The sequence below is a fragment of the Bidens hawaiensis genome, unplaced genomic scaffold (assembly GCF_021521415.1).
Source record: "Bidens hawaiensis isolate Kalapana, Puna unplaced genomic scaffold, B.hawaiensis_p1.1 tig00045526_1, whole genome shotgun sequence".
Taxonomy (NCBI): Eukaryota; Viridiplantae; Streptophyta; class Magnoliopsida; order Asterales; family Asteraceae; genus Bidens; species Bidens hawaiensis.
Window position 1 is genome coordinate 84,896 of NW_027498115.1, and position 24,700 is coordinate 109,595.

Consider the following 24,700-nt stretch of genomic DNA (forward strand, 5'->3'; position numbering starts at 1 on the left):
TTTGTAAAACTCTTTCATCATCAAACCTTAAGTATATTATTAACTTTCTAAATAAAGAAAATCAAAATCTAAAAAAATATAAATATTAAAAAAATTGTAAAACAACCCCTATGTTACGGGGGATAAAACCTAGTGTAATAATATAGATAAACAAAAAAATAAATAAAACTTTTTTCATCCTAAGATACCTCAAGCAAAGCATGTGTGAATTCGTACTCCTCATCAGTCGACCAACTCTCTTAATATTTTTTATACGGGTTCTGAATTGAGTCCTTTTTTCTTATGTTTTCGTGTCTTGCTCGAACACGTTTCTTCAACCAAAATAAGTGTAGGTTCGGTTCCCCGGAACATCTGTTGCTAGCATTGTGTTTCAGCAATAACACCGGATGGAGGTTGGCTTTGTTGAAGGTTTTGAAAAGTGTTTGCGTCAAAAGGTTTTGTTGCGGCTTTGAAAGAGCAGTGAATTCGTTTCGTAAAAGGTTTTACAACAGTGGGTTTTGCTCGGGTCCCATAGATTCATGTTGACATGTAAAAAAGATTGAAGAGGAGAGAAAAATATGAAAAGATGTAGATGTAGAAAATGATAAAAATATGAAGAGATTGAAATGTGTATGTTATATATAAAATAAATATAAATGAATTTTTTTGTAGATCCCCAACAATCCACTTGACAAATCCCCCCAACCAACCCAATCCCCCCTCTCAAATTTTCAAATAGTCTTCTCCCCCTTTGAGCTCCATTGGACTGGCGTGAGATGGTATTGGTGCTCACTAATGATGGAAGTTTTGTGGTGTGTGACACCCACCTTGCCTGCGTGGTATGTGAGTGACGCCCAAATATAGACCACAACACTTGGTAGAATAAAAATTACTCTAGGATAGTTATTATTACTCTGAAGTTTAAACTATGGATATATTTTTACGCTAACTAATATAGTATAACAAAATTACTTTAAAGTAATAACTATTAGTCTAAAGTAATAATTATTTCGTTACTTAAAAACTGTAGCATAGTAATCACTCTAGTGTTTCACAAACTAAGCACATTTCACACGTAAAAATATTATTTGTATCATATCCACCACATTACTTATATTTGTCAAATAATTAATCTTTGATCTCAGTTGCATTTCGCATCTTCTGCACTAAATAGTACACCGTTGAATGTTATGCCATCAACACTTTTTCACCTTCCAGAAGCATATTTGTACAGAAAAGCACAAGAAACAACAGTTTCCATTTATAGATTTAAAAATATATACTCCACAAACGAGTTTACAGGTAAATGATTCTTTAAAAAAAAATACTATATACCAGTTTTATCAGACTCCCGTCCTGGAAACACAAAGCATCATATCGTCTTTGCAAATACTTATAACTTTAGCCACACAAGTGAATTAGTTACTTGGAGGTCTTCTAGGCGACGCGTTGATGATTTCTTGACCAAGCTGATTGATTTTGTTTAGCAACAGCATTTGCTCGGTTTCAAGTTGAACAATGCATTGTTCTTCCACCTCGTGCAGGCTTTCCAGGTCATTTAGAATCATAGATGCTTCTTCATAGTTATCATCTTCAATCAGAGACCGAATTTTCATCATGGTTTTCTTCATCTGCCAAAGGATCAGTTTCAAGTTTCATATTTATTTAAAGATTTATATCATATAAAAAAAGACGGAATGCGAGTTATATGTAACCTGGGTGGATATTTTTTGTCCTCTACTCGAAGGTGGCTCGGAATCGGAAACTTTCTTTTGTAGTTGTGGGACTTTTCTAGTAACTTGAACATGAATCTCACCCCTTTTGACTCCTTGGAGGGGTATCCACTTATCCGACATCTCGTTTGGAGGCAATCTCTGATATTAAACAATGCAATCGCCGATACTTGATGTCGGCAAAACGGCGTTATGGTCTTTTACATGGAGAGCTAAGAGACTTCCATCATCAGGGAATTCGAAAGTTTGGTGCCATTGGGGAGTGAGAGTTTTATACATCACCTGTTTCAAGTCAAACCTAGACTTATGATTAATCTATAGATATGGAGAGAGAATAATATTACACTTTAATGCCTTCTAGATATGATAATTTTATATTACTAGTCTAATATCTTAGGTTGGAATCTAGCTTCCATTGGTTTTATTGGTTATCAGCGTGTTGGTGGGTCCCGTGAGTTTTATGATAAGAGATTCTCTTGGTTACAAAGAAAAGGTGTATGACTCACATTTTTAGGTATACTTACAACTAAATAAAAACATTACAATCCATGGTGTTGGGACAAACTTAACACAAAACAAGGAAAAAAACAAGTGTTCCTCACCTTGGTTCTTCTCTTTAAATTTCCATATTGTACCCTTACATAAGGATCGCTTGTTCCCCGAATATCTGCAGCAACAAGATCCCTTCCTTCAAAATAAGAACAAGCTCAATCAAACCGCCTTGTGCGCACTACAATAGATATCACCCAAAAAAGGCATATGAGTTTTAGTAGTACCAAAAGACTTAAGTCTTTAATATCAAAATACATACCATGGATCCCTGATTATAATCGTTGATTGTTACCATTTCGATTTCAAGGTGGACTTCACCCTTGTTGACTTTCTCAAGTGGAATCCATACATCTCTCACCACCCCATCCAACAGACCTTCCAAATTTACCCTTGCACTCCCTATATTCTCATCTCCAAACATGTCTTCATTAAAGCATTTTATCTTTAGATATTCACCGTCACCAATCTCGTCAAACTCAAATTTCTGATTCCATGTAGGATGTGAATTTGCAGCACCTCTAGATCTTAGGATTGTCTGTACAAATACATTTCAATTCAAAATTTCTTTCTCAATACATACATATACATATATATTATGTATATAGACAAGTGCATTATGCCGATCTCATGTATCTCAACATATTATTGGTTCTGGTCGTGCCCCTTATGTATATGTATATGTATATGTATATGTATATGTATATGTATATGTATATGTATATGTACAAAATGAACTGGTAAAACATAAACATCTATCTACCTTCCCGTATTGTAGTTTGACATATGACTTTCCACTTTTCTCCTTCTCTAAAAGGTCTTTCCCTTCAACAACGGTCACATAAATCTTCCTTCCCGTTCTTGCATGAAAATTAGAGGTGGACCCGTTTAGTGATGATCCCCGTGAGCTAAGTTGCGAACCACTTAAGCTATGTAAGCCATCAGAACACTGCCATTCCTTCAAAGTAAGTTTCACTTTCAACTGCAAAGCGATACTAGTACTGTGATTATTCCACGTATAAGGTCTTATGTATTTCTAAGATGTAGGGGTGGCAAAATACGTATGTTAAAAGAATTCATTTATTTGGGAGGGAACACGTTTGATGATTCAAATAGTATAGTAGGACTAAAAATGTAATAAGTTTAATGATAAAAAACAACGTACCATGGCTGAGTTGATACCCTCAAATGGGACGACCATTTCAACTTCTTTTCCACAAAACTCAGCATGCTTAGCTATCACACTTGAGTCTGATCCAATTGCCCAAAAGATGGTCGAATCATCCGCACCGTATCTCAGCTGCAACCATTGAAAAGGTCAACTTTTTATAACAGGAACATTTTATGTTTCAAACTCAACAGATTATCGTGTATCAAAGTCGACTTCAGGGGTGTGCATGAAACCAACAAAAAACGATCATTACTGAAATAACGAAACGTGAACAAAAATTGACGGTTTGGTTATTATTTTTGTAGGTTTTGCGTGTAATTAAAATAAAAAAACTGAACTAAACTTACGGATTTTCGTTTTTTACTTTGAATGTTAAGTAATTTGTAAAAATTTAATAGATAGTGAACCCAGATATTTGAGCCCAAAGGTATAATAATTATTTATTTATTTATTAACAAAAAGATTTAGCCCCAAATTTTAGGCCAAACTCGTTATTGTGGACCATTTTTTTCCGACTCGTAAATTTCAAGCCCAAATAGTAAAATAAAAAAAACTCGGACCTAACCCAAACCGAAAAAAAAAACAAAATTAAATGGTTTTCAGAAACTCAAAAACCAAATATTCGGCTTTGAGCCTAAAACCGAGTAACCGACCCACGCGCACCCCTAGTCGACATGTATCCTTTAAATTTGAAAGAAGACTATTGTCGTTAAAATATGATTACAGAAACTTGATTGCTAAACTAACAATATAACTTCTTTCATAAAGACCAAATTAAGACACTGTAAGCATTTAATAGACTTTAGGCGACTTTTGACCCGTTTCATTTTATCCGATATTTTTTTATTTGATCCGTTACCAATTAAATTCAACTTGAATCAGCTAGTTTACATAAATAATGCTTTTGTAAAAAGATCAGCAAGGTTTTCAAAGTAGTGTAACTGCAAAAAAGAAAAAAAAAAAGGCCACACGTACCTTAATCTCACAGCTAGCAAGGTAATCATAATTAAGACTGTCCGAACAACATTCATAAAGATTGAACTTAAGAATTCCAGTATCATCATGAAGAACCATATTGAATGTCGAATCCCACGTTGGGTTGGGTCCCGCCACTTCGAGTGTTCTTCTAGTCAAATCTTCAAGTTCCACTTCAACAAATGTATGAAAGTCTTTACCCATGATGTCATTATCGTTATCCACTACTACACTACCGTCATCATTTATCCTAGACCTTCCTTTAAAACTATTACGTGACAGTTTGCCAGCTGTCACAACCGTCACATGCAGTACACCCCCGACCGCCTTTTTTCTTAGGTCCACTGCTGGCAGATAAAGACAACGCCGCCGAGGTTCAACCATAGTTTTGTTCAAGGAATCGTTGCATAGTTTAACCTGGAATTTAATCACAAAATGTCAGTTATATAACATTATGAGTAACGGGTTCGAGTCAAGTTAATTAATATTTTGTACGGGTCAGGTTGATCCAAAACACGATCTGTCAAAAATGATTATATATATTCTTTTTAAATTGACATATTTATAATTAGTATCGCGGAAAAAACTGTGTTGATTCAATAATTAAAATAATTATTTAATTTGGTAGATTTTGTGGACTAAAATACCCTATGGGTGACTTTTGACTTATTTGACCCAAGATAACATTTTTTAAAATTTTTTTCCCTTTTGACCCGTTAAGAGTTTAACTTAACCTAAACATATACTACTGACTCATAACAAAATTTAAAATTCAAAACTTGGAAGCTTACAAGATGTCATTATAAAACAAAATGTCAAATTAAGTAACCTTTTTTTTAAATTGTGTATGTACGGGTCAAAACAGGTTGGAGTGAATGTAAGCAACTTTTTTATATGGGTCTTGTTGATCCAAAACACTATTTGTAAAAATGATTTTTTTTATGAATATAATTAGTATCACAAAAAATTGTGTTGATTCAGTAATATACTAACTATTTGATTTAGTAGGCATTGGAGATTAACTACACTTTGGGCGACTTTTGATTCAAGTTGATATATATTTTTTAATTTTAACCTTTGATCCGTTAGCGAGTTTAATGTAATGTAAAGCATATAAAAGTGAGTCATTATAAATTTAAAAATTGAAAACTCAGATGCTTACCAGCCACGAAGAAACACCAGGGACTTCCGTTGCAGGTAACTGGTTGGCACCAGTTCCGAATGCAACACCAATTCTGACCTCGGGAGTTGACACAAACGAGTACAAAACTGCTTTTCCGTCTAGAATTGGTGATATCAAAAGCTGCAGAGTTAAGCAAGGGAATTGTTACACGAATGCATGCATGCATGTATGTATGTATGTATGTATGCGTGTGTAATATATTTATATAGAACATGTGTATGTATGTATATCAATGTAAGCTGAAAATGTAGATTAATTGTTCATACATCATCCCTGACGTGCACGTTGTTTACAACTATTCGAGCAGTTCCCATAGGTTTTGCCAACTTTGCATGCAACATAATACTTATGTTAGTTGTGTCCCAATCAAACCCCATACGGATGAATCTCTGTAAGCACGATAACTTATGTTTTCAGAACATAAAAATTTGATCTAAAGTTATAAGCATAATAAGTCAACAGTAAGATCAAGGAACTTCCTTAACATTTGACAGATAAAGAAAGTCAAACCTGATCACCTGCGGTTGACCATTGAGCACCATGCATTCCCAATATAGGAGGGCATGAACCTAACGAGAACTCTAGCAGTTCAATCTTTTCCTACAGAAAAAGACAGCTTTTCAAACTATTTATTTCTTGTAAATACCATTAAAAAGGATGCAATAACTTACAATTAGCTTTGGCTTCCGATGCTTTAGGCGTTTCTGCATGAGATGAGAAATTTCGAGTCCAATTAGTCAATATAACTGGTCAAAAAGGGTGTGAGGAATTCTTCATCAGTGGCTGTGAATGACTGATTTTTTCAATCTTTTTGACCTTGGTTGCCAACAATTGTTTTGTGGTTTGTCAATAATTTATTAAATATGATCACATAGACTATTAATACTGGAGATAACTTTCTTAAATAGAAAGATTTAGGACCTTGTAAGCATCTCAATGCTCATTGGGCCACATTTGATGTGTTTAACGAGAGCCGTTTCATTTTCAACTTAACTTTCTACATTTGACCCATTAGTGACAAAAAAAAAAAAAAAAAACCCTGAACTGACCATTTTTCATTTAATCGGGTTGAAATTGTCATATTTAGTCAGGTCCCACAAAGATTCAATTCTCATTGATCTCACTACAAATCTATATCATCATCATCATCATCGTACTCACTCAGAATATCCCACCAATAGCAAAGCTATGGTAGGGTCTGAGGAGGGTAATGTAGATAGCCTTACCTCTACCCTTTAAGAATAGAGAGGCTGCTTCCGGTGAGACCCCCGGCTCGAAAATAGTTTTGCATCAAGCCTTGGACATAAGGCACATAACACTCAATCATCATGACACCGCCGATTAGTGCATGTACCTTGTCTTTCGGCTATCAACGCCACCACATGATGCCTGATTAACCTTCCGCCACTTTTAATGTTATTTTCATGAGATTAGTAAAATAACGTCAAAATTAGTGCAATTTCACGTTTGCCCACCCGAGAGTTCACACATATATACATTATATGCGTGCACCGCAAGCAAAGCTATATACATTATTTAGTCATTATTTAGTCAGGTCCCACAAAGATTCAATTCTCATTGATCTCACTACAAATCTATATCATCATCATCATCATCGTACTCACTCAGAATATCCCACCAATAGCAAAGCTATGGTAGGGTCTGAGGAGGGTAATGTAGATAGCCTTACCTCTACCCTTTAAGAATAGAGAGGCTGCTTCCGGTGAGACCCCCGGCTCGATAATAGTTTTGCATCAAGCCTTGGACATAAGGCACATAACACTCAATCATCATGACACCGCCGATTAGTGCATGTACCTTGTCTTTCGGCTATCAACATGTACCTTGTCTTTCTACCTAAAGCTTGTGTTTTAAGACATTCCTAAATCAACATGGAACCACTTGAAATGCATGCATTAAAGCTGTTATCAAGCTATAAATTCACACACATGCACATATGCATAGCTATAAGAAAGGGGTAGTCACCTCAACTATGGATGAGAACTTCAATGAAAGCTTTGGGCTAATGAAATTGGGCCAAACTTCAATTAATAGTTTGTTAAGCCACTCACAGTGCTCCAGTGGTGTTGTAGGCTGGTAAAGTTAAATAAAAATAAATTTCACCGTTAAACTGTGTCTGTGTCAATGAAACAAAAGAAAAAAAGAAAACAAGCATACTGATGTTTGTAAGATTAGTTGCTTCCACTTTTTGTTCAAGTCTTGCACAACAATTCGCTGCCGGTAACTTCCATACTGCAGATTAAAACATCAATCTCATAAAAAAATAACTACAAAGTGAAAGATGAACAAGAAAAAAAAAAGCTGTTATTAGATGATATGCAATAAACAAACAATTGAAGCATGTGGCATCCCCTTTGATGCACATGGGAATTTGTCACTTCAATAAAGATCTATCTACACAACAAAAGATTATTGTAAGCTTTGCTATTATCAAAATGTCTAAAAGTACACTATAAAAAAGACAAATTTAGATTGCAATTCAAATTACTAACGTGATTCATTTACCCAAAAAAAACTAAATTTTAATATTCATTCCCAAATTTGTGATTCAAGATTTAAACACAGTTTTTGCATACGAAGTTAACATCAATTCAACTGTTTAATATCTTTTTAACATAGAAACTAAAAAAAATGATTTACTTTCTGAAGAGGTAGGTTCCAGCAGAGCCCAGTTGGACCCGCAAGACTCACCTCAAAGAGGGACGTCTGCGCAGTTGAACCCGCAAGACTCACCTTCAACAGGGACGTCTGCGCAAATGCTAAACTCGCAAGACACCTTGAAGAGACGTCTGCGCAGAAACAAACTGGATCCGCAGGACCCACCATGCTCAGAGACGTGACGTCCTTACGCGCAGTACGCAAGCTGTTCCCGCAGGAAAAGCCTCCCAATGGTCGACGTACTCCGCCTGTTCCCGCAGCAACGGATACTAGCCATCAGGGAAGGCTACCCGCGCAGCAAGGCTACACGCACAAGGCACTTAACTCTTAAATAATTCAGTAATGTCACCTGAAGAAGGAGTGAGCAAGCCGGGAACACTCCCGCACAAAGCCGGGAACACTCCCGCACAAATGAGCCAGTCCGTACGATACTGGAGGATCTTTTGTACTGTACCTGACGAGGTATGGACAAAAGATCTGACCAAAGATACGACAGCTCACTGACAACAGTATGACGAGCAGCACGCTCTTGTACTGTATGTCACTATCAGCCGCTGCCTACTCACCAACCTGTCGGAGGACATGCATAGCCTGCAGTTGGTGGAACAGGAATAGTACACAGCCGGCCTGGTCACTATCAGCCGCTGCCTACCCACCAACCACCAGCATGGCACGTGCGTAGCCCACAGTTGGCAGAACAGGAATACTATTCAGCCGGCTGTACCTGCTTGGAAACCTACCTTCGGCTATAAATACTCCAACACCTTGGAATGGTATGGACACACTACATTACCTTATCACATCTTATCTTTTCTAGCAATCTCTTAATATACACTTATATTCAAGAGCAATCTAGTCTGATTCTCACGCTGGAGGGTGGTCACAAGGAGGTACCCCCCCCCCTTCTAAGTGACGAGCTCACGGTGTCTGTTTTGCAGGTCACCAGAAGAACCATCTTTGCCGGACATAACCCCTCGTGGGAAACATCTATTTAACCCCCAGATTATCCGTAATCTGCCCGGGGCCAATTAGTGTTTCTTCATTGGCGCCATCCGTGCATAAAAGCTAGAACTAATTCTCAGTTTTTTCAAAACCTCCGAAAAGATGGTTAACGTTACTCCGGTCCCCAGGCCAGGGAGTAACCAAGAAACCCGGTAACCACAACCCCAGCTACTGGGGGGAACACCGGCGAATACACACATTTTACGAACACTACCCCGGTTACCCAAGCCGGGGCAAGTGCAGTAAATTTTACGAACACTACCCCGGTTACCCGAGCCGGGGCAAGTGCAGTAAACAATCCTCCCCTGGGATTCATTGATACCCAGGTGGAAAGACAACAGACAAGGCACCCCCGCCAAACACTTGAACAAGTTAAAGCGTGGGCGGAAAAACGTCAGAGGGAATTCCAAGCTGAGTTGGATGAACGCTTACGTTCACTCCAACAGGCTGACGAATTCGGAAGCACTCAACAGCTCAACATGAGCAATGAGTGCGAGTACTTGGACGATGATTCGGAGGAATCCGACACCGACGTAAACCTTCGCCATAAGGCGAAAGGGAAGCGTAAGGACACGGACTTCCAACCGAGAAGGAATTTGGGAGAAACTTTCAAACCAAAAAACGCGGGTAGAAACCCACGTGACTTCTCCAAAGCTTTTAGACCAACTGTTGCAAATGCGGGAACGTCCAAGTTTGCAAGGGACATTGCGGAAGCAATCGCCCCGAAAAGTGCCAAGCAGATGCCCAACATCGGCACTTATGATGGTATATCCGACCCAGACGATCATTTGAACAGATTCATAGCGGGGGCAACCGTCAGCAATTGGACGGAACCCACGTGGTGTTATATGTTCCAGATGACGCTAGTTGGAGCGGCTAGAGCGTGGTTTGACCGTCTACCGGTCCACCACATCTATGATTGGGCAGACTTCCAACAGAATTTTAGCCAACACTTCAGCCAACAAAGAAAGTATACCGAAGAGCAATGGACAATCCTCAATTGCATTCGAGAGGAAGATAAATCTTTGCTAGACTTCATCACTCGCTTCAACTCAAAGAAGCTAAGTCTGGGTAGTATTAGCGAAGATCTTGTTCGCGCTGCTTTCATCCAGGGCACAAAAGACCCAGAGCTCATCCGCACCTTAACGGGTAAAGATGGCATGCCATCCACATGGGATGCCATCATGACAGCAGCTAAACGCTTCGCGGAAACGGAAAAGCAACTGGGTAGAGATCTTCCCCAGAGCACAAACCTCTACACCCAGAAAACAAGAGAAAACAATGTCCTTACCGCCCGACTAAACAAAAAGAGGAAGCTAGGCATTTGGCAGTCAAGGGTAAACTTTGACACCTCATCCGGCTCGCACCCTCGGTTAGGCGGAAAGGATAACATGCCGTCGTCAAACCGGAACTCCAGATGGACGCCACTCACCAAAAGCGTCACCGAGATATTCGACACCGAGAGACTCCCATGGCCAAAGGCTCCAATAATCCGAGAGCGTCACAACGCTGATCAGAGCAAATTCTGTGACTTCCACAGGACAAGAGGCCACAACACCGAGGAATGCTTAGACTTGAAGGACATCGTCGAAGCATTTGTCAGAGATGGGACGCTCACGCACCTCGTGGCGTAATGAACGCTGAGCAGGCTAATGCGTGTAGAACCCCAGTTGGGGAAAACACGAATAAAACTGCAGCTTCAATGTCGGAGACTACTTACTGCGTAAACAACGAGATTCCGAACCAAGTGCATATCGGCTCGAAAGGCTCGATGACACTCCCAAGAACATGGAAGGGAGCTCAATTACACAGTCTGCATGTAGATCAATTCCAAACTTGTAAAAGAAAAGGCCCAGAGCCACTTCTAATGGAAATGATTCTCCTTATCACATTGACGCTGATGGTCTTACATTTATACTTAATGAACTTTCCACACTGATATGCCGGTCTTCACCGCATACATAAGTGGGAAAACAAGTCGTTGCATGTGGAAGGCGGCAAAACCCGCATAAACACAAAACGACAAATTTTTAAAGAAAATATAAGGAAAGCCTTCACGTAGGTCAGTCATAGGTAAAGTTTGATCACCCTACTAAATGAAAGTGCCGGTCCTAACCGCACAAATCATGATAGAGGACACCGAACTAACCTATTGACAACCGCGCGTCGAACGGTTAATTTATTCAAAACACTAATATGCCGGTTTTCACCGCATAAATAAGTGTGAAGAAATCGTTGCGTGTGGAAGGCGGCAAAACCCGCATAAACACAAAAAACGGCAAACCTTCACGCAGGCCAGTCATAGGTGAAGTTCGGTCATCCCACTAAATGAAAGTGCCGGGCCTAACCGCACAAATCATGATAGAGGAAACTAAACTTTAACCTATTGACAACCGCGCGTCGAACGGTTAACTTATTCAGAACACTTAGAAAATATCTTCAAGGAAAAAATGAAGAAAACCTCCACGCAGGTCAGATATAGGTAAAGTTTAGCCATCCTACTAAGTGCAAGTGACGGTCTTACCCGCACAATCACGAAAGAGGAAGCAAAACTTTAACCTATTATCTGCCACGTTGATAGGTTAACTTATTCAAAGTACTTAAGAAATTGCTGAGTTAAACTAAAGTATGCACAAGCGAATCATATATTGTTTATGCGGCAAAACAAGTGCCAAATTAAACTATAATATGCATGAGCAAGTCGTATAACGTTTATAAAGCAAGAGTGACGGTCCTACCCGCACAAAAGATTTACATTCCATAAAAATTCAAGTATTACAAGAATGGCCGGGTATCTACCCGCCTACAAGAGTGTAAATCTATACAAAAACATAAACCTATCCTAACAGTGGGAAGGGATCTAAAGGTTCAAGCTTCAGGACCACTCCCTCCAAACCCACTTGTACCCGCACCATCAGTTGGCTGTGGCGGTTCAAGGAAGGTCTTGAGAATGGTTAACCCATCATCAGCAGCAGCAACTTCGTTCACCTTCTCCACCACTGGATGCGGGAAGGCAGCATACTGGTTCACTGCTTGGTCATAAGCAGCTTCAGTATCCACATCATATAAAGGGAAGTTGGAAGGCGGGATGCCCTTCTCAACGAACCCTAGACCAAGCAGGAAGCCAGCCTTTTCCCCATCCTCATGAGAAGCGTTGAGGGCTGCGCTCATGGCATCGTCATATGATGTGTCCGTGAAGACCCGATGCACAACCTACAAAACAAAAATACAAGTATCAAAACCTTTTCTAAGTATAAAGAAAAGCGTGAAGACATTATGAAGCTAAGCTTACCTGCGACAACGCTTCTCGTAGAAGCCATTCCTTGGTAACCAGAGCCTCCTGGAGGGCAGCTTGAGCTTGGTTACGGGCGCGTTCGGCTTCGTTCTTTGTAAGGTTGGCAAGCAACACATCTTTGGCTGCAGCCTCTTCGACGCCCTTTAGCTTACGCTCAGTGTGGTCAAGCACCCCCCTCTGGTCCAAAATCTCTTGGAGCTTCTTGGCATCTTCCATGGCCAAGGCATCATGAGCCTGCTGGAGCCTCTCTAATTTGGCTTTAAGTTCCCCATTCTCGATGCGTAGAGGCTCAGCAGCAGCTTCAGCCTTGGTGGCCCTCTCGGTTGCGTTCCGTGCAGTTTCCTTAGCCAACCGAAGCTGTTCATTAACAGCTTGGGCGGCCTTGGAACGGGCCTCGAGACGAGCCTGAACTTCAACCTCAAGGGCCTTGAAGGCCTTCTCCTTCTCCGCAGCAACGGCGGAGAGCCTCCTGTTCTCCTCCCGGACAGCCCGCGCCTGAGCTACTTCTTGGATACGAGCTGCCTTTAACTTGTCGTTTTCACGACAAAGCAGCTCGACGCGCGGCTGCATTTGGGCTACGAGAATGTGGAGCTCATTTGTCAACCTACCCTCCTGGTAGCTTGACATTGCTTCCCCCAGCGCCCCACTTGGGGCGGCGTGGCGCGCCCACTCGACGCATTCCACAGGCGTCCGAAGGGTTGTTCCTCGGCGGATGTTCCATAGTGGAACATACACTTCATTGGAATCTGACACTGCAAAAGCAAAAAGCAGTTAGGAAAAGATGATAAAAAAATATAAATAAAATAATAAAAGGCCAAAATAACCCTACTCATCTGTAGGGTCGACGACAGGCCTGTAGCCGCCAAACTCATCACCCGAACCTAACGGATATCCATCCAAGAGGTCAGGCAGATGGGAAGGAGGCAGAGATTGGCTTGACGCCCCAACCCCGGACATACCTGAAGGACCGGCCGTAGTCGCCGGCGCCGGAGGAGGCATAGCGGAGGCCGCCGTGGTAGAAACCAACGGAGGTGAACTCACCGGAGGTGAACTCACAACTGCGGCCGCGGCTGTGGAAGAATCCACAGAAACACTCACCGCCGGCTCAGTGAAGGAATCAGTGAATATGGCACTGACATCCGGCGGAGACGTCGTCACAGTTGGAACAGTTGGTTCAACCGGGTGAGCAACTGAACCAACAACTGAAGCAGGCGCAGTCGCCTGGGTCATCGCCTCAGGTAGGTTGACCAAACCTACCGTCATGGGTCCGGAGGTGCTCCTCCCCGCTCCACCCTGGAATGCGGTTGCATCCACGCCTACATGAAGACAACATATTTAAATATAATGGCGGAAAGATATGAAGTTAAAGTTAAAGTTTACACTTACGAGTCCTCTTGAGCTTGAAGGTGCGAATAGGCGGGGACGAACCCGATGGAGCCGGCCTCTTCACGCCGGTCACCGTCGTTGTACTAGGCTGCCCGGAGGTGACAGCTGTCTCAACCTCCGGAACAGTGGTCTCATCACCACCAGGGTTCCCCGCCACCTCTTCACTTTCGGTCTCCGACTCTGACCGATTCCCCTGATCGGCAGTGGAGGCAACCTTCGCCTTGCCCTTCCCGCCGGCAGCCTTCTTCTTCCTCGCCAAGAAAGGACCATCTGCGGATTCCTCATCAGAAGATGACAAAATTAGAGGAATCCCCGCAGAGGTTTGAGCATTGAGAGGGCGAGGGTCAAAAAGTTCTTAACCTGGCCGCCTGGCGCTCAGGATCTCGTGGCCTGGCGGGTAGACCTCCACAAACCGATCCGCCGTTTGCTCAAGGATGGGCAACTCGTTCTCATCTAGAGCACGAGTACCCATCCGAGCGGGACCATCACTCTCCCGCGGCTGCAGGAGAGACTGCAAGAAGTTTCCCTCTGAAAACAAAAAGAAAAAACGGTTAGAACAAAAACCCTAAATTAACGGATAATATGAAGCATACCGTAAGGGACAGAGTTCAAACCGTATTCGAGGACGATGGGAATCTGTGACGCCTCCTTCCACACCCGGCTCATCCCGAGCATCACCATCCCGGACTCCGCAAAGCGGTAAACCGGAGACTGGATCCGGGAAACCTTGGAGAACCATTCCGCCTCCTGGTAGTTGGAGGCGTGAAGGTTCGGGAGAGCTCTCCCGTTCTTGAACGTCATCGCTATGGGGACGACGCGAGCGGAGATATAGAAGAACTCCCGCTTCCAAGATCGAAGATTGCGCTCGGTAGCGCAGATCTTCTAACCCTTGATCCGATTGACCAAGGTATACCACCCCTGGATGCACCTCCAGGAATAGAAGGTCATCAGGCGGTCAACATGGGGCTCCACACCCAGAATGAGACACACCCACTCGAAATGGCGGATCTTGGCGATCGCCATTGGGTGTACCTCAGTCAGATGCACACCGTGTCTCTCCAGAACACGGTATACAAACTTCGTCAATGGGAACCTGAGATTCCCATAGACGAAGAATGCAGCGTACACACCTATCTTGCCCTTGGGGGCATCGTACACCGTCTGATGAGGTGCAGGAAACTCAGGCTCGAAAGGCTCGAGCATGAACTTCCTGACGACGTACTGATAGAGGTCGACCGGAAGAGCACACTGGCACTCGCCAGCAGTACTCTTGTCATCCTTGTCCGACGTGGACGACGGATTCTCGAGGTATACATCGGACTCCTCGACAGTAACCTCAGGATCATGAGAATACATGTTTGGGATGTAAACAAGAACGATTTCAGGAGAATGCTCGACAGAAAAGTTAGAGTATTCGCCGGAAATCGTTTAGAAGAAGAAGAGAGGTGAAACTGTGAGTTGAGATGCAACCTCTCCTCCCTTTATATACTCATCGCAATGAATGCGATGAATTTAATGCGGAAGAGAGAGGAAAACGCTGGTGCAATGAAACTATGACACGTGGAAAAAGCAAGCTGGCAACAGCTGTTGACAGGACGCGTGCCGTAAACTTCGCGGCCACGCGCCCGAAAACTCGCGCCCACGCGCCTGAAAAAGCGTCTGGAATGACCATATACTGTCACGCCGTCATAACTTCCTGCACGTCCTGACACTGTCAGAAGAAACCGTCGGACGACGTTTCAACAGTTTGGACTGTTCTTATCCTTTCACCAACTCTTCGAATTTCAAAAAGATTCAAAAGTAAGCGGGACTATACCCCTTACCTTGGCAACCAAGTAACTATAAGACAGGTGCGAGTACAGTGTTAAGGCAAAACCCTTCACATACTTAGCACCTGCAGGGAATTGAAGCCAAGAATACCTCGGCGACCAAGTAGCTATAAGACAGGTGCGAGTACAGTGTCAAGGCAAAACCCTTCACATACTTAGCACCCGCAGGGAATTGAAGCCAGGAATACCTTGGAAGTCCTAATGTCACGTGCAGAGCCCAGTTGGACCCGCAAGACTCACCTCAAAGAGGGACGTCTGCGCAGTTGAACCCGCAAGACTCACCTTCAACAGGGACGTCTGCGCAAAGGCTAAACTCGCAAGACACCTTGAAGAGACGTCTGCGCAGAAACCAACTGGATCCGCAGGACCCACCATGCTCAGAGACGTGACGTCCTTACCCGCAGTACGCAAGCTGTTCCCGCAGGAAAAGCCTCCCAATGGTCGACGTACTCCGCCTGTTCCCGCAGCAACGGATACTAGCCATCAGGGAAGGCTACCCGCGCAGCAAGGCTACACGCACAAGGCACTTAACTCTTAAATAATTCAGTAATGTCACCTGAAGAAGGAGTGAGCAAGCCGGGAACACTCCCGCACAAAGCCGGGAACACTCCCGCACAAATGAGCCAGTCCGTACGATACTGGAGGATCTTTTGTACTGTACCTGACGAGGTATGGACAAAAGATCTGACCAAAGATACGACAGCTCACTGACAACAGTATGACGAGCAGCACGCTCTTGTACTGTATGTCACTATCAGCCGCTGCCTACTCACCAACCTGTCGGAGGACATGCATAGCCTGCAGTTGGTGGAACAGGAATAGTACACAGCCGGCCTGGTCACTATCAGCCGCTGCCTACCCACCAACCACCAGCATGGCACGTGCGTAGCCCACAGTTGGCAGAACAGGAATACTATTCAGCCGGCTGTACCTGCTTGGAAACCTACCTTCGGCTATAAATACTCCAACACCTTGGAATGGTATGGACACATTACATTACCTTATCACATCTTATCTTTTCTAGCAATCTCTTAATATACACTTATATTCAAGAGCAATCTAGTCTGATTCTCACGCCGGAGGGTGGTCACAAGGAGGTACCCCCCCCCTTCTAAGTGACGAGCTCACGGTGTCTGTTTTGCAGGTCACCAGAAGAACCATCTTTGCCGGACATAACCCCTCGTGGGAAACATCTATTTAAACCCCAGATTATCCGTAATCTGCCCGGGGCCAATTAGTGTTTCTTCACTTTCTTTATACAAACAAATAATAAAAGTAAAGATTTGCAAATATAGTTGACAAAAATGAAACCAAGAATATTATTTAAAAAAATGAAACCTGAATAGTTGCCCAGACAGCAACTGCAAGAGGAACCCAATTAGAAAGATTAAAAAGCCACTTCTCAATACTCCATAAAAGCAACAACAGAGGGATCACAAGCGGCCAAAGAGGTTTTTCAACCACCATCTGATTTAAGAACTCTGTTATCTCACCCATATCAATACTGGGTTTCTTCATCTTCCTCATGTCAAGATCAAAGATTGAAGCTTGCAGTTGAGATCATCAACTTAAAACCAAAGGGTTATCAGGATGACTTTTTGGTGGGTCAAAATCAGCAGCAGTTACAAACAAACAGAGAATATGGAGTGTTGTTTTTGTAGAAAAGGAAACAGTGGAATTTGGAAGATGAGAAAGCTCATTGATTGATGCTGGTTTATCAAGGACTTTTAGTTGCGAAAGTTGTCATGTGATTGTGATGATCCCTGTATTTTTTAATAATCTACTTATCTATATCTGTATATATTTAAACAATTGAGTTTTACTAAACAAACTCTATTGTTTCCATATATAACAATCACTTCTATAATTTTCTTAACAATTAAATAATTCAAAAATTAATTAAACTAATCAATAACTCACAATTAATTCACATACTAAAATATTTAAATCATCTATAAACTAACTTTTAGCTAAAACCGATAATTTTAATATCCAAATTTAAATTTCAAACTTACACCGAAACTAACACAATGAATGTTTAATTTTAATATTCAAATTTAGACCAAAACTAACAACATAATTAATTCATATCTTTACTAAATGTATTTACTATAAATCTAAATCATCTATAAATAAAAACCGTGTAATAACTATTGTCAAACCCTCAAGTATTAGATGTCCAAATTTTAAAATTTCAAATTTCCACTACTTATTTTACCTCATTTTATACTTCGAAGACCATTTCAACAATCATTTCTATAAATTCGGTATTCCATATTCATTTGTTTATATCATCATTTTCACTCTTCTGAAGCTGTTATAACTTATAACTATGACTTTGTATTCAAATTTATATCGTTTGTTATTGTTTGTAAGTGAAATTCACATATTAATTTAATTATGTTGTCCTTATTTGGTCTTTTGGTTGTTATGCAGGCAGGTTAGCTTGAGAATTGGATGTATGCAAACTGGTTAGGTGAATGATTCATGCTAAAATTTTCGTATTGTCAGTTCTACTTAAATATATTTTTTTGTTCTTATTGTTGGTGTACCTTGAATGGAACTTAATTATTTGAATTGTTGGTATTATTTGCAGTTCATCTTATATGTTGCACACATCTTGCTGCTACTTAGGTAGGCCAGATCATGAAGTTTGAGGACCATTCAGAGACTAGCTCGAGCCATGGTAGGACCTGGTCACCAAATGCGTGTTCTGGTTTATGTAAGATTTCTTAAAATTAATATTTACAGTTTTATTTTATACGTTGAGAGCTCTCTCTATTCATATTTACAGTTTAAGGACCATTTGGAGACTAATTCTAGCCATGGTAGGACTATGTCACCAAAGTTCCACCTGCTCCTTCTAAGATTCAATAGACATGTTGAAGGGTTTGAGATATGTGAAAATATTGTTAATTTATTTCCTTATCGAAATTATTATGATAATTATTCCGATTACATCCATTGATAATTCTTACTAATTGTTTTTAATAATTCAGTGTATATAACATTAATTTATTTTTAGTAATTCAATTTATGGCCGGCCAACTTAGTAGATTGGCTAATTGCATGGAAAAAGTATTTGATGGAGATTAGGTTGATTATGTTTGTTTTGGTTATTACGAATGTATTTTAGTTGTTAATTTTCTATCATTTATTATTTTATGTTGCTTAGACAATTCATGTAAATTAATTCATTTTTATATAAATAACATTTTATTTTCTGTGTTAAAATTTTTGAATCTTAGCTTGAAAGTTTTAACAATTAGTTATTGAACTTCCAAAAATATGGAACGTTTTTTTATAATAATATTTATAATTATTTATTTTTGTTTTTAAAATTTAAAGTTGACTACTATTACAACAATCTTTTGTAGTTTTTAATATTATTCAATCTCAACAAACTTTTCATCTTTCATATTTGACCAAATTTTAATTAGCATAAACGACAAATTTAATGTAGCTGGAAATTTTAAATAATTTGCTTTTGATTATACTCGAAAGTTAAGAAGTTTTGTATTAAAAACTCATTAATTTATTTAACCAATTTAATATGTGGTGTATTACTTATTTCAAATTTATATTTAAAAAATCTTAGATATTTACTATAATTGCTTAATTATTTTAAAATATTCATTCTCTTTAATTTTAATAATACATTCCAATCATTTATACATTAATTTATTTTTGTTTTTAAGAACCGAATTTGATCACTCTTTTTTATTTTTAATTTTCTTCGATCTTAATAAACTTTACATATTTTATATTTGACAAATTTTTAATTAGGCATAAATGCCAAGAATTACCGATTCGTCTAAATTGTTCTGGCCAAATTAAAAAATAAACTAATAAACTAAATAGAAAATAAAAACTTTTCATCTTTTATATTTGACCAAATTTTAATTAGGCCTAAATGTCAAGATTAATGTTTAAAATTGAAAAAAGAATTATCTAATGAATTTATTGTTAAATAAGGTATTGATGCTAAAGTTTTGACAATAATTTCGTGATAATTAAAAAAAACAATTTAACATGTTCATGTCTTCGTTTGGATTTTTAATTTAGGTGTCTTCGTTTGGTTTTTTAATTAATTAGGTGTATAGTAAGTTTGTGTAAGTATTAACTTTTTATGTACACAAACTAAATGTTTAATATTTTGGTTACAAACTTATGATAACTATATGTGTTGGTTTAAAATGTTAGTTATGAAATTTTATGGTTGTTTATATGTTTTCAACCCATGTCTAACATGGGCTACTATTCTAGAAATATATTGGTGAGTTAGATACTTTTACATAAATGAATTTATGATAATTTATATAGATTCAAGTTGTGTTATTGTTGTTTCCTATGTAATATTTTTAATTTCCATGTCTTTAATATTTTTATGAACACCAAATATAAATAACCTACAATTGTCACTAAAGTTAATAGTTTTTGGTCTCCCAGTTTTCTAATTTTTCTGTTTTATGTATAAAAATCCTTAATTAAGTCAGCAAAATTGAAACATCATTTTCTGTAAAATTCTGTTTTTATATATATGTTGTTCATCGTTTTCATATGCTAACCATTTTATATTATATTATATTATAGATTTGTTCAAAATTAAAGAAAACAAAATTTTTGGGGTTAATCACGTCTTCCAATAAGAGGAGTTATTCAAACGGTTAGTCATTTTAATATTTTTTTAGTTACCCTTTAAATGTTTTTTAGGAATGCATTTTTTTTAAACGTGCAGCTTTAGCGCCAAGATAACTACTTATTAGCATTTTTAACGGTAACATTTTATTTTAAACGTGTTAATACAATATATTGTATTAATATAATTTTTTATTAACTAAAATATAGTAAATAAAAATTAATATGTTATTAACTAAAAATTAAGCACTTGTAACAGAAAATTATAAACGATTTTTAATGTATTTATTATTAACTAAATTATACCTTTTTGATCAACAAAGTTTTAATAACATTGAATGTATGTTTACACATTTCTTTTTTCTATTTTCTTTTTTAGAAATGATACGAAATATAATTTTCAGTTATCCAATACTATTGTATTTTCTTAAAAACCAATTAAAATATGTGTTTTAATTAAGATGTATATACGAATCAATTTATGTTAATTAGAGGCGCAAATATATTTCTCCATTACTTTTTTACTTATATTTGGTTTACTCAATTTATATTGTTTCCAAACTTGGCAACAAAATTCACAAATTTAGTTGTGGTCTATATAAAAAAACAGTTTTTTGCTTTTTAAGTAAGATCATAACAATTATTTTTTTATATTTTAATTTGAACTAAAACTTTCATAAACACATTATGCTAAATAAAATCAAAAAGACCGAAATTATTTTAACTCATAGATTGGTTTTAAAAGTCGGTGTGCCAATAATGTTACTAAGCAATATGGATCAGAATAACGGTTTGTGTATTGAAACTAAATTGCGAGTAATTAATTTGGGTAGACGTTTTGTTGAAGTAAAAGTTATTTCAGGTGCTAATACCGGTTATCGCACTTATATAATTTGTTGTGGTCTAACACCTTCAGATAAGAAACTTTCGTTTAAATTGAAGAGAATGTAGTTATTTCCATTTGTAGTCTGTTTTGCATTGAACATTAACAAAAGTCAAGGTCAATCTCTAGCAAAAGTTGACATATATCTCAAAGACCCGGTGTTACATATAGACAACTCTATGTAGCTTTATTAAGAGCGAAGAGTTGTGTTAAAATTCTTATATTAAACAAGGAACACAAAGTTACAAATAAAGAATAAATATGGTTTATAAGGAAGTCTTTTTTGTAGCTTATAAATTTTACATTTTTAACCTTTGATTATGTTTTCAAATATTGTAATTTGAATGTTATTTGGGTTTATCTTGTGTTTCACAATCATTTGTTTTCGTACCAATATCATTTACAACTTCAAGTATGTTGTCGTCCCGAATAACATATAACAACTTATGTTATTCTTCCAAATGACATGTGTTTGTTCGAAAATATCAATATTTCCACCCGTTTCGTACACGGGATAATAACCTAGTTATTATTATATTATAGTAGTTAAGGACCATATGATATAAAACACTTATAATGTGTGTTATTATTATTATTAAATTAATATAAGGGTAATTTTAAAATACAAACTACAACAAAAATAAAAAGTGTGGAAATGATTATAATTCATTGATCTTAAATTTTGATTAATTTAAGAATAAAAATTGATGAAAAAAGCATGAAGATAATAACCCTTTTATGATAAGTTTCTTCCTTCACATGCAAGGCACATATCAATTTCTCCATAATTTTAAAACGTATATAACTTTTTCATACGTCATGTTTTTTAGATTTTTTTTTTATCGTAATAACAATCGTTTTTGTATCTTTAATATGAATATCATATTGTTATATAAAAATAAAAAAAATTGATGGGTTTTTTTATATTGTGTTATTGGGTTGTCCATTGTGTTTTTTAATTGAGTTTATATGCATATAGATTTTATTAATTTTTTTTAGTTGTTACTCATATTAAAATATAAAAATTAAAACAGCGATTACAATTGTGTCTTTGTGCTCAACATTTGTCTTTATACTTATCATTGTGTTTTAGTCATTATCTTCAACATTCACTTAATTTGAGAAAATAGTGTTATGTTCAATGTGTGTTACGTTCAAGTCATTGTGTAATATGTAGTTTCTATTGTGTTTTACGTTTAAGGTCATAGAATTTTACCATTGTGTCTTACGTTTTAGGTCATTGTGTTATATGTCTCCATTATTGTGTTTACACAACGGTGTTATTAGTATGTAAAAAAACACAATGATGAGTTGAAAGACACAATGGTGAAAAAACACAATAACAAACAGACACAATGGCGTATTTTTTATATATATTACACGTTAACACAATAACACAAAAAAAACAATAACAAAAGACACAATGACGAAAAAAACACAATAGTAAACAAAAAGACACAATGGCTAATTTTTTTATATATTTATATAACAAAATCATACTTATATTAAAGACAAAAAAAACGTTTGTTATTATGGTACATTTTTTTTAAATATCATATGAAAAAGTTATAGACGTTTTAACATGATCGAAGAATTAACATGTGACTTATATGTATCATTTTTTCTTTAGTCTCCACTTGACACAAGCTAATTTCTTATGTCACACTTCTTATTTTGTTATCCTTTTTAAAATAACTCGACCCATTATCATAAATCTAATCTTTTAAATTCATATAGACATGTTTCTTAAAATAACATTACTTCTCGAAAAATCAGTCAACGAGGTTTACCAAGTTGAATATAAAAACATATGTAACTTTATTTTTCAAGAAAAATGTGTAGAAAGTAATAATAAGTTATTATATTATCACATAATACATTGTGGTATACCAACCACTTCCAAGTGTTGTACCTAACATATTCAAACTTGTACATCTTATTATATAACTGTTAAGAAAGGGTTTAGAAACAGAAAGTAAGTATTTTAATGGGTGAAACGATGAGTAATGATACGTCGTATGGTGAATGATCGGTATATATCGCACTTGATCTAAATGTACTATTCTGTACACTTAAAAAAATAAACCTAGTTTTAAGCAACTGTGACGATTTGCATCGCCATGCAATCTAGGCGTGCAACAATCTGCATGTTCTTTTGATAAAAGAAAACGATGACTTAAAAGTAAAAACAAGTCATAATAGGCCGTCTGCTAAATAAAACATCAACTTTTAATAGCCAAACCTAAATATTATTTGTTTATTGTTTTATTTTATTATTTTGTTTGATTAAATAAGACTCTCGTATGTTTTTAGTTTTTACTTTATGGTTTATTAATTTTATCACTCATCCTAAATATACTTTTACTAGCTTTTTAGCTCGCGTGTTACGCGGTTTTTTATAATATTTTATAAATCTAATTTTTATACTAATTTTGTTGGAAGATTTGTTACGTGTGCATTAGTAGGTTGTTATGACACAACAAATGCACACTAATAGACATTGGTGAATGAGATATCGATATGTGATTGTGTGTATTTGAAAGAAAATACTATAGTGGTGTATCCCCCATTGGTGGGATGAAAAACTTATGCCTTGTTTTTCCTCTATAAATAGAGAGGTAAACTAAGTTGCAACATACATCAAACTTTACACACAACACAAGCATTGTTGCAAGGTTTTTTCCAACTTCTTCTTCTTCTACATTTCTGGTTTCTTTTATTCGAACCTTTTTCAGGTTTATGGTTAACTCCGGCAGTACTACTGCTCCGGCTGTTGTACCCTGGGAAACAACGAGTTCTCTTGGGAGACTCGAAATATTGTTTTAAGGGCCCCGTGTTCAACACGATCCTCAGCCAAACCGTTTATATTTTTTTTTGTTATCGTATTGTATTTGATTTATTTCTTTGATTCTGTATTGTATTTCAGATTCTTGTATTGTATTGTATGAGTAATAAAACTATTTGTTAATTTTCTGTTTATTTACTCAATTCACGAGTTCGGTTCTTACAATCTTAAAACAATATTTTTAAATCGTTTCGTGAAACCTTTGTTTAAATTTTCAGAAACTATTATGTTTTGATCCAAACCAGTTTTGTTTCAAAATAGTATATGTTTTAAAAACAGTTTTTTTCTTTTCTGTTTTGGTCTCAGAATCAAGAATTGGATCTTCAAAGTTGGACTTAGACAGATTCGTTCTTGGTTTAGCATTCTGAAATCAGAAAAGGCTCCTTTTTTTGGGCTGTTTTGGCTATCTAGCACGAGATAGCTTATCGTGGAAACTTTGTTTAAATTTTCAGAAACTATTCTATTTTGATCCAAACCAGTTTTGTTTCAAATAGTATATGTTTTAAAAACAATTTTTTTTCTTTTCTGTTTTGGTCTCAGAATCAAGAATTGG

At 37.6% G+C, this 24,700-nt stretch overlaps 1 pseudogene across 1 annotated transcript; it reads right to left on the reverse strand.

The window, feature by feature from the left end:
• Nucleotides 1-1,281: 1,281 nt before the first annotated feature.
• Nucleotides 1,282-17,325, reverse strand: LOC143595774 (uncharacterized; annotated as a pseudogene). Its single transcript, XR_013146584.1, has 14 exons — nucleotides 17,120-17,325; nucleotides 7,769-7,843; nucleotides 7,577-7,684; nucleotides 6,262-6,294; nucleotides 6,101-6,190; nucleotides 5,857-5,979; nucleotides 5,570-5,710; nucleotides 4,408-4,824; nucleotides 3,427-3,561; nucleotides 3,025-3,243; nucleotides 2,524-2,799; nucleotides 2,315-2,442; nucleotides 1,695-1,994; nucleotides 1,282-1,610 (listed from the first exon to the last, which is right to left on the reverse strand). The product of XR_013146584.1 is annotated as an uncharacterized LOC143595774 (transcript).
• Nucleotides 17,326-24,700: the final 7,375 nt, after the last annotated feature.